Raw genomic sequence first — 11222 nt, forward strand, 5'->3', positions numbered from 1 at the left:
GCGTAAATATGGTCTCATGTTCATGTAGATCTTTACTGTTTGTTCTCTGATTTCTTGTTGTCTCTCGCATGTAGCGGCAGAAATGGATTCCGGCTGAGTGCAGCGCCGTGGGACTGTTTTTTAAGCAGAATGTCTTTCTCGTAATAGCTGTATCCCGTCTGCAGCCGTGTTCATCTGTCAGCGCGTCTGTCTGCAGAGACGACAGATGGACAAGCGTTGCGTGCGTGCAGATGAAGGGTGTGAAGGCTCACATTTCCCCTCACTGACTCACTGAGGAAGAGGGAGAATGGTGAAAAACGAAAACACTGCAGAACGGATGGCGCACCGCACACGGCGGGTGAGGCGGCAGAATTACACAACCATGCAAATAAAAACATCATTTTAATGCGAAAATTAACAAATTAAAACAATCTGTTTTTATTCAAATGTTTGGTGCTAACCCCACTTAATGTTTTGCACAGCGCTGAAATGACTTGTGGTCGTGTTTGACGTTGAACTGAAAGTCCTGTTTTCTCACATTGGGACATGTTTGGTGTCCAGTGTTCCAGAGTAACAACTCTGCTCGGTTTGTACGTGGCTCGGGGGGGCACTCAACTGAACAGGCCAATTAAACATGTCGCACTTTTGAATATGTTTCAACATTTCAGGAGCTGAAACTCCTTGATTTCACTGCTTGTCTCCTGCTCGGAGCAGATGGCTTGGTGTTGGCTTGATGCAACAGTTTTTAGAGCGAGCGCGGAAAACATTAGCAAACGGTATCCCAGTGTGAGTTCACTGTGTAAACCACAGTGGCTCTAGACTTTCCCCAGGCTGTACTGGATTGGTTGCAGTTTGGGACAAGGTGAATGGGAAGCCGACCGTGCTCCGGGGGAGGAATGACTTTTTCCCGAGTTTTGCAGAGTGGTGTACCTGTATCCAAATGCGGCCAGGCGAGAAAACAGGCAAGTTACAATTCAGCCTGTTACAGTGCAAAACTGTGCGAAACTCAGCCAGGTCTGCAAACCTCTTTTGACTTTTGTGTTGTGTGTTTGCCTATGAGTAGGGGGCTTGTCCTGCAGCACCTCCTCTCCATTTAAAGCAACAGGTGGGCAATTCCACGGTAACAGAATTACAATGACAGCCAAATCTCTCCGCATTTTAGCTGACCATTAAAAAAAAGTGCTGAGATTGTAATTTTGTTACCATATAATTACCCATGTGAAAAAATTGGTGCTGTTCATCCAGTGTTTTACTCCACATAAACAGTCATTCATTCAGCTCGCTTGCGCTGCTTTTGGCCATCAGAGGTCACAAATGTCTTGCCTGCTGTTTAATTTGAACATCAAGTAAAAGTCAGTCGGACTAACAGATACCATGTGACAAATAGAGACTCCCCTAAAAAATCTCCTTTAATTGCAGCCTCTCTGTTAGGAGCACAAAATACAGTTTCTCTCTCATCCATCAGGAGTCTCTGCAAAGTATGGGCCTTTACTGGACAACTTTATCAATCATAAACTGGAAGGTGGAGGACAAGAAATGAGTTTAGAACACAAACAATTAAGACTGGAAACAGTAACACTGAAGGTTTCAGTTTTGGAACGTCAGCTGACTTTGACGGTGTCTGGATTTCATTTTAAAGATGACCAGAACCAAGAAGTTTTATATCCAACATTTCTGTTTCGGAGACAAAAGAGACATGCACAAACTGTAACCGTAACCTTTGCTGCCGAGTTCATCCTTGACATTGGACCCTCGTTTTTATCAAATTAATTAGCCTTTTGTGCTTTTCGTGTCTCTGTTATCTCTTGAGAAAGTGAGCGCACTTGTTGGGGAGGACAGATGGTGGAGGAGGGATGAGACAGAGCGAGGCCGCTGACAGATGTGCGGCGCTCACAGCTGCACGGCGCTGCTATGATGAGAAAACGCAGACGAGATCGGTGAAGAGTGCAAGCGATGAATGAGAAAGGAAAGAAATGCAAAAGACACACTGAGGTCACCTTCCAAAGTTCCATTTTGATTTGTCGTTGAAGAAACTAAATCTACAGTCGCACTCAGTAAAGTGCATCCACCAGAAGTTGGCAGTAAATATCTAATATTAATAATTTAAATGAAAATTAATGGGTATCAAATATTTATTTACAGGCCAGGGAAGATTAAAATAGTCAACTTTTTTATTAAATTTGTTTAAGGTGATCTCCTGCCCGTTTACAAAGGCTTTAGGGTGTATTTTGTCACTTTTTACAATAGTTTTATAATATCGTGATCACTCACAGTTGTTTTAGTGTAAATGTATAAGGTAGTAAGTATGCTTACAAAGAAATTATTGATTTTGTAAATGATGCTCTTAAGTTGATAACAGCCAAATCATCAATTCATTTGATTCCAAAACCAAAGGATTCTGGCTCAAGACCACCTGTGCCCATGGGGATGATGTCTACCCTTCACAGGTTCAAGGCAGAATGTCTCAGGTGTGCGCCACATTGTCTTGGCTGTTGCAGAAAAAAATGTTTTTTGGCAATGAGCAAAATTCAGTCAGAGCTTATTCTGGACATGTTAAAAATATGATTGGTGACTCTAAAATGCACAGACTGGTGGTGCCACAGAAGTGCATATGTTGGCGACTGATGCAATGATTTTGGTGGGAAAAACAGTTTTACGACATATGCACAACAGTACTGCCACGGTCGTGATTTTTGTGGAAAAAATGAGGACAGTCATATAAATTCGTGCCACATCCACACTCCTGTCCCACAACAATGGTGCCAGCATCATTTATATGATGTCGGTGCCTCGGCAACCATCACAAAAACTGACTTGCATATATGTGACGCAACTTCCCTTTGCTGCCTAAACATGAGGGACTGTATTCTTCAGGGGGCTGTGACGAAGACTTTTGAAGACTCTCACAACCCAATACCTCTGTGTGACCAGGGCTTAATGTGGAGTTGCGTCACATAAGGCATCCGGTGTAAAATGTGTAGACTACCGTCACAATGCAGCAGATCTGAAGTGCATCTGCTGTGGCGACACATCTTACAGAGATATTGGCATGCTAACTGGCAACACAAGAACATCACTCTGAAAGACGCTGGACTGAAACAAATCAGGTGAATGTTGGTTCCCTTAAGCTGTCAAACATGGAGTAAAACGCAATGAGTGTCGGGTTTCCCTGCCCTTCATAATTATATAATAATTATAATTTAAATATTGTGTATAGTAACCACAAACTGGCCAGGCCCTGGAAACGCCCATCAAGCAGCAAAAGGCAACTGCTTGTTGCCCTCGTGTGTATCTAATCTGACTGTAGGGGTAAACATTTTTTTGGGTACTTTTCTTCCTCGACATAATTTGTCTCACGCTTGGGTTGGGTCAATGTCAGCACCTCCTTACGATGGGGGATCAAACCCAGCGGGCAAGCTGTTCTACCAGCTGAGTGACCTCACCATTAGCATTGAGAATCAGGCCTGTGAGCTTCTCTTCAAGTATCACCACATAAAAGTGCTGTTTTTGTTGTCATGCTCCCTTCTCTGTCTGCAAATCTTCACTACTGTAAGAAATATTCCATCCATTCGACCGTGTTATCTCGCAGGACCATTTGCTCGCTCTGGGAGGGTCCTCGTGCGCGGCTGCCTCTGTGAAAGGGTGTGAACCAATCGAGGAGATTCCAGGGAGATTGAGTCAACAGCAGCTGTGGATGGTGATGAAGAGAAGCTGTCCAAAAGAGCTTTATGTTTTACTGGCTAACGCCTGATCACAGTGTGAGGACACTCAGGTGAACAGAAAGCATGAAGAGCATGCATGCCCAAACTTGCACGCTCACACACACCTGAGAGCTGCAATAAGAGAGAGGGCGCTCCAACTCTGAACCCGTTTTTTTTTTTTTTTTTTTTTTTTTTATCCTCCTCAGCGAGCCTATTTTACATGGATGATATTTTATGGTAATAATCTAAAAGCAGCCAAGAAGCTACTGAAACAACTAAATCGTGAGTGTCGTTAGTCAGACATTTGGTCGTCTTGTTTGGGTTTGTCTGATTGAATGAATGACAAGAACTATTTGAATCCTTATTCATTCAGTGACATAAATGGTAAATGGGCTGCATTCATATAGCACTTAAAGGTAATAACTCTTGACACTGAGCAAAACTTTAAATGCAACCATTTGTTTTGGCTTCTCCCTTTGGAGGCAGGTCCCCACAGCGGATCCACTATCGATCTCTGTGTTGATTTGGGACAGGTTTTACACCAGATGCCCATCCTGACTCAGCTCCAGATGCACACGATGACACAGGTAGTTTTGAACTGACCTTCTGTTTTACAGGGAAGCACCTAAACTAGGGGAGGCAATCATGCCATGAAACCCTGCAGGTTTCCCTTTCTACCAATCAATGTTCAGGGAAGCCATTCATCAGCAAACCCACATGCTGAGGTGATTGGTTGCAAGGAAAACCTGCACTGTCTTGCCCCTCGTTGCCCACCCCTGACCTAAACACTTGTGCACCCCAACTACAAAGTATAAATATGCAAATGTACATCGGGTCAATATCTATAAAACTCTTCTGAGCTTCTCTTTTTGTGCCAAACATTATTTCTGGTAGATTTTTGTCCTGGGCATGTTAAAAGTGCATCCAGCACTGAGGGTGGTCCATCCAGAGTGCAAATAACTCCTTTTGTGGGAGGGTTTGTGGAGTTGGTGGCGGGATTGGCACTGCAAGCCTCCATAAAATGCCTCACAAAGCTCGACACTGGAAAAGCTCCATGTGCATGTGAGTAACTGTGCTGCTGCCTTCCATCAGAAGATGGTATGTGTTGTGAAGGGGGTGAGAGAAACCTGGTTGGCTCCTCATGTCTGGAAAGTACAATTCATGGGTAATTTCAAAGCCACCAGTGGAATTGACAGGACTGTATCAAGAGGACTGTATCAGTCCCCATGTAGAACTAACCACAGTAAAAGATGGTTCGGCACTGCTTGACTGCAAACAAACTGGAAGCTACAAGTTGCTGGATCCTGGTTTCAGTGGCACTGCTGGACATGTTCGTCTAAGTGAAGGAGCGTTCAGTCTCAGAAAGGCGGAATCGGGGATGAACTTCTTCAGTTGAGTGGAGATGCTGCTCTCCCGGTGTTACAAGCAAACTTTACTTCCATTTGGGAGGCAGGTATCACCTCAACAAACCAAAAGAAAGGACTCGTCCCTCACTTGAAGGGAAAGCATGATCACCTGGTTTAATAACAACTACGGGGTTATTACACTGACCTGTTTACCGATCATTCTCAGTTATTCAGTGCCAGCTTCTTGCTGCTCAGAAACCAGAGTAGTCTGATTTCCTGTCCAAAACATCAACCATCAACTGCATGCTAGCTGTTCTAGTACTTCTCGAAACACTATTATTTGCCTGTGTACTTTGCATGTAGCAAAAAAAAATTTAGAAGCTCATCCACCAGGGGGCAGATTTTGTTTTTGTTTTTTATTCTTGGAAATTAAAGTAGTGATGCTGTAGCGTGTATCAGCCCAGCCTTCAGCACCCCCCCCAAGGCTGTGCCCCTGGAGGTTGCACACACATGCTTGGGCACAAAAGCATGCATCACACACACACACATGCAAAAAACACCTGGCTGGCATTGAAGGACTGCTCTGTTTGCATACCTCAGCTCATCCGCCATACAGCCACAAAGCTGCCATTAAAACTAAGAAAACAGAAACACAAAAAGAGGCTAAAAGGGGGCAACAGGCGGCTTCTATCCTCATACCGCTGTTCCCTCCCTTCCTCCTTCTCCCTACCGAATGTTTACCTTCTTCTGTGAAAAGAGAGGGATGTGGACAGACAGGGTGAGAAAAGAAAGAAATCTGGCAGAGGGGAAGGGAGCCAAGGCCTTTAAAGTCCGCCACAGAGCCGTGACAAAAGCCTCCTAATCTCGGTGTTGTCTTTCTGCCCCTTTTTTTCCCTGAACATCCTGCCAAGTGTGTGGTGCATGTGGAATAAAAAAAAAAAAGAAGAGGAAAGCCATTGCTCAGTTGTGCATTCATTTAAGAGCACGGCGAAACTGGCGAATCGATGCACAATTTGTGGTTGTGCATGTGATAAGGACTTCATGTTTGTGTGTGACAGAAATCTATCCAGACATCAGTCAGCGTGACCGAGAATCTTTAAAGTCAACTGCCTGAAGCGTCCACATGCATTTGTATTTGAGTTGAAACCTGTACTAAATGTTACTGCTCGCCATAAATCAACTTTCTCAAAAATGCCACAGCTCTACCCGAATCTCATCCTGGGATCTGAATAAACGGGAGTCTGTATGGAACCTCTGTCCTCGTCCTCTGGATCTCTGTCAGTGGCACCTGAAATTGCACGTCTTGTTTGAAGAAATCTTCTCTCTTGTATCAGAGAAAACGCTAAATCAAAAATCAGCCCTCCCTTCCTTTTTTTAATGGTGCCTTTTGTATTCTGGGTCAAGGATGAACGCCACCAAAACGTAACGTTGATAGGACTAAATATTTCCGGAAAAACTAGACATTAGCAAACAACACTGAACAACAGACGTTGATAATTACATTCTGGACTCGCACGCCAATTCAGCAGGGGGCAGTAAATCGTCTATATATTAAACGTGTGCATGATTTTATTTAGTAAGTTCAGTGTAAGTACATAATATAACGCAGCCAGTATGTTCTGTATAAGCCTGATCCTGTCAGATCTCAGAAGCTAAGCAGTGTGGGACCTGGTTAGTACTTCGATGGAAGACCTCTTCGGAACACCGCCGGCTGTGTGTGTTTCTCCAGGTAAAACTGGAGTTGTGTCAGGAAGGGCATTCGGTGTAAAACTTGTGCCAAATACCAATGCGTATCTGGCTGTATCCGCTGTGGCGACCCTGAACAAAACAGGAGCAGCCGAATGGACAACAAGTGTAAGTACATAATATAATTGTAAACAGTTAAAACTACATGGACACAAGAAAGTCAAAACACTTATTTCCATTGTGGTCCATTTAAAAATCATGACAAAATATAAATATTAATAAAATAATGATAGTGTGTATGATAACAAGAACCTAAGCAATTTATAAATACATTAAGACAGTAAATTAACTTTAAAAAATCACATAATTAACAGGAAATAAAAAGTTTGAGTTCTTCTAAAAAATTAAGTCCAAGGTTCTAAAAACCTTGTGGACTCGCACGCTTTTCCAACTCATTACAGAAACTTTGTATTTATTACCACCCTTTAAAAATGTCAGCTACCTATTTTATAAATACTACCCAATCTAGAGGCCGTGGATCCTCACGGGCAACACACTAGTTAAAAATATAAAAGCCAAGATGATGGGCTGCATAAGTAATGGAACGCTTTGGTATAAGACCTGTAAATAAATAGTTTAATTGCCAGTATTCTTCAAACAAATCAGGAGATCAATGCATGAACCAAGTCAGTGAATGTGTCTTGGACTTTCTTTACATCAATTATGAAGAAATGCAAACAGTATGACACACTGTGGTAAATCTGTGTGGAGTAGACAGTTCTCAAATATTGAGTGGCTGTGAAAGGAGACGAGTGAGGAAAGCCACCCAGATATTACAGGCCTCTGTGGCTGTGTTTGGAGAAATTGTGCACAGTGCAAGCTTTGCATTTTGCATCACTACTCTTACCTTCATAGTGGAGTAGAGCATAGAAGGATTTTCTTTCACCAAAACAGATCAAATCCAGGCTTGCATCTCAGATGTACCTTCTGGCTTAACTTTCAGGTCTTCTTTTTAAGAAAATCCTCCTCTATACCACTTCATCATGAAGATGGATAACTGGTGATACAAAATGCAAAGCTTGCACTGTGCATAATTTCTCCAGTCACAGCCACGTAAGCCTGTAACTTCTGGGTTGTCTGGGTGTCTTGGTGGCTTTCCTCACTGTTCTTCTTCTTGCAGTCACTCAGTTTTTTAGAAGTGTCTACTCCATGCAGATTTACCATAGAGTGCCATACTGTTTGTATTTCTTTGTAATGGATGTAAATAAAGTCCGAAACACATTCAGTGGCAGCTTCACCATCAGAGAGCCTCGTCCACAACCACCACAAAAGACTCCAAGCTGTCACTGATGTTAAAGGGGGCAACATACAGTATTAAGAACAGGGGTATGTAAACTTTGGATCAGGTTCATTTGGGTAGTTATCTTGTCATTTTGATTTAAAAAGAGGAAACAGTTGTTTGACACCCAACCACTAACCATGAGTGAAAAAACGTTTTTGTGTTGTCATTCATATTCTCTTAAAAATGGCCAAAAAAGCAAAAATTCTGCCAGGGTATGTAAATGTTTGAGCAACAACTGTACATACAGTGAAATTTGTCTTCTGCATTTAACCCATCCTCCTCCATTCCAGTTAGACACAATCCAGCCACTAGGAGCAGTGGGCAGCCACAGTCGGGCACCAGCTCCAGATGGAGAGACGCTGACTTGATCAGGGGCAGAGAAAGGAATAGACCCTAAATAAGCATGTTTTTGATTGTGGGAGGAAACCAGAGTGCCTGGAGGAAACCCACACACACACAGGGAGAACACGCAAACTCCACACAGAAAGGACCGGGTGGGAAACGATCCCATGGCCTCCTTGCTGTGAAGCAGCAGGGGATCAATGCTAACCACTAGCCGTGGTGATGCCACCAATAATTTCTCAAATATTCACACCATTTCTAATATAAATGTGAACCAGTGTACACTAAATGATCTTACAAGTACTTATCACTTTCATTATGAAAATAAATAAAACTTCTTTAAAAGTTTAAATATAACTAGAATTTCTGTATGAACAAATTAGTATTTTTAGTTGACCACAGTTGATCAACATGTGCAGAGTTTTGGTTTATCACTTGGATTGGCACAAAAACATATTCAAATAATTTTAATATATATTTTTTTTAAGTTTGTTAAAGTTTTTTGGTTTGTTTTCACCGATCAGAAAGACTAATAGCTTTGTGGTGAAATCATTCAGTTCAGGTCTTGTCTTGCCTAGAGGGGATTACATTTACAGCACCAAAGGTACAAGAGTTAAATCCTCAATGACAAAGTGTGAAATCTGGATCAGATTAAGCGAGAAGTGTCTCTCGCACGCAGAATGATGAAGATGGAGAGACTTGGGGGGGGCACGTAGTAGGAATGCACTGCTGAATAATTATCACTGACATCACAACAGTTTTCTTTAGCGCTCTGAAGTGACGGGCCTCATTTGTACAGCCTAAAGCCATATACACACACACACACACAGAGCGTGCACGATCATTTGCACCATATTTAAACACAACTACAACACATACATGAAGAGTGTACCATGTATTATTCTGATATGGAGTCTTCCCCGTTGACGTGTGACACCCTGACAGCTTAGTCTGCCTCGGGGGGCCGTTTGTCTCCAAGTGGACTTTAAAAGACAGGAAGCAACTTCAGATCCCACTGGAGCGCAGGGCAGGATCAGGTAGTGGGTCCGCACAATAGTCTAACAAAGCGCACACAACCGCTGTTGTTTGCTCTCGTAGACATACTCGCACCCGCAGTCACACCTGATCCCTCTTCAACAGACGCCATTCACCAAACCCAAGAAGGCAGGTCGACAAAGACTGAATCTACCTGCCTGAACACAACACACTGCCCTCGCCACCCACTTCACTGCGTCAGCATTTCCCCACTGTGATGACTTCAGCTGATCTCATGTTTCCATACAGCTACGCGTCTCTTTGCCTTCGCTTGCACGTGTTTTCTAACAGATTAGCGGTGAAATCGTAAATCAAACTGCAGTGTCTAAGTTTTTTGTTGAGAGAAATTTCATGGCGTTTACTGCGCCACTACCTAAAGGCTTTCAAAGTATTTGTGCAGGATGAAAGTTTCAACCTCTCTCAGCATTGTCTTCTTCTAAAACCTACCATAAGAGCACTTATTTACAGAGTATAATGAAGTTAGTCTTGCTGCAGTTAACAGATGTTGGCATTGAAAAAGATGTTAAATTAAACCTTTTGGTAGGCTTGGATGGATAATGGCAGAAGCTATCAAGGTGGGAACATAAGCTGTTACATGAGCGACACCCCAGTCTGTGCAGGATGTACGTATGTCACGAACCCACTTATGTAAGGCACATCTGAGTATTGCAGTCTTTACATACCACAAATGCACCGTGCTCGACTTTCCACCAGGTTGTTGCTGCTCTGTGGCCAAAGTGAACGCAGCATCGTGTTTAGACCAACACACCCACATGAGCAGAAATGGACTCCTGATTTGAGGACCATTAGGTGTTGGGTTAGTACTGGCAATAAGACTTGCATTGTGCTGGCAGGTGGAGAACTCTTAAGATTCATTATGACAGGTGCTGTGGTTAGAGTGTTTGATGCTGGTGTGGAACCCTGCTGAGACACCTGCCAACTCGCCAAGTGAAAGTTTGAATTAGCAATAAAGTACATCGGCAACCACTGATCGTGACATAATGTGCGCAGATAGACTTACAATCACAAATACTTTGACAATGTGCTGTTGAACGGCACACTAAATAACATGCCACTTCCTTTAAAGAGACACCATGGAACTGGGGAAGGTTATGGCAGTGAGGAGAAACCGGCGCTGACAGCGACGTCCTTGATGAGCACCAGATTATGATTATCTTTTATACTTAAGTATCACATATAGATTATTAGGATGAAAGATTTACTGTTTTTAATCAGAAAGTTAATTGTGATGAAAGTCACAACAATCAGTGCCTGCTTGATGAACTACAACAGGGGTGGGCAACTTGTTCCAGAAAGGGCCAAGAGGGTGCAGCCACTGACTCCACCAGGTGATTTCACTGATTAATTGATTCCATCTGCTCAAAGTGATATTAACAAGTAAGTGTTCATCTTTAAGAGTCACAGAAATGGCTTCCTAATGCATCACCAGAGGAACTAGAGGGGCAATGGAAAAAAGTTTAAAAAAAAAACTAATAAAAGCAAAATGCTTCATTTTTGACTGTCTGTGATGGAAATCCATCTTGACGGGGGGGTGTTGTGTTGCATGATTGATTTTTCCAGGTGTATGTAAAGTTACAAATTATTTATGACAGCATAGGAGTCACCACTGATGAATGAGGTGAAATATGAATCTGAATTATCTCCCGTGTTGCCGTTATGTGAAGCAGGTGTGAAGGGATTTATTGTCGCTGGAAAGAAATCTGCACTCACAGAGCGCCTCTGAATAACACCGTCATCCCGTCATAAGATTCTAAACTGTTATTTGCATTA

The sequence above is a fragment of the Thalassophryne amazonica genome, chromosome 11 (assembly GCF_902500255.1).
Source record: "Thalassophryne amazonica chromosome 11, fThaAma1.1, whole genome shotgun sequence".
Classification (NCBI taxonomy): Eukaryota; Metazoa; Chordata; class Actinopteri; order Batrachoidiformes; family Batrachoididae; genus Thalassophryne; species Thalassophryne amazonica.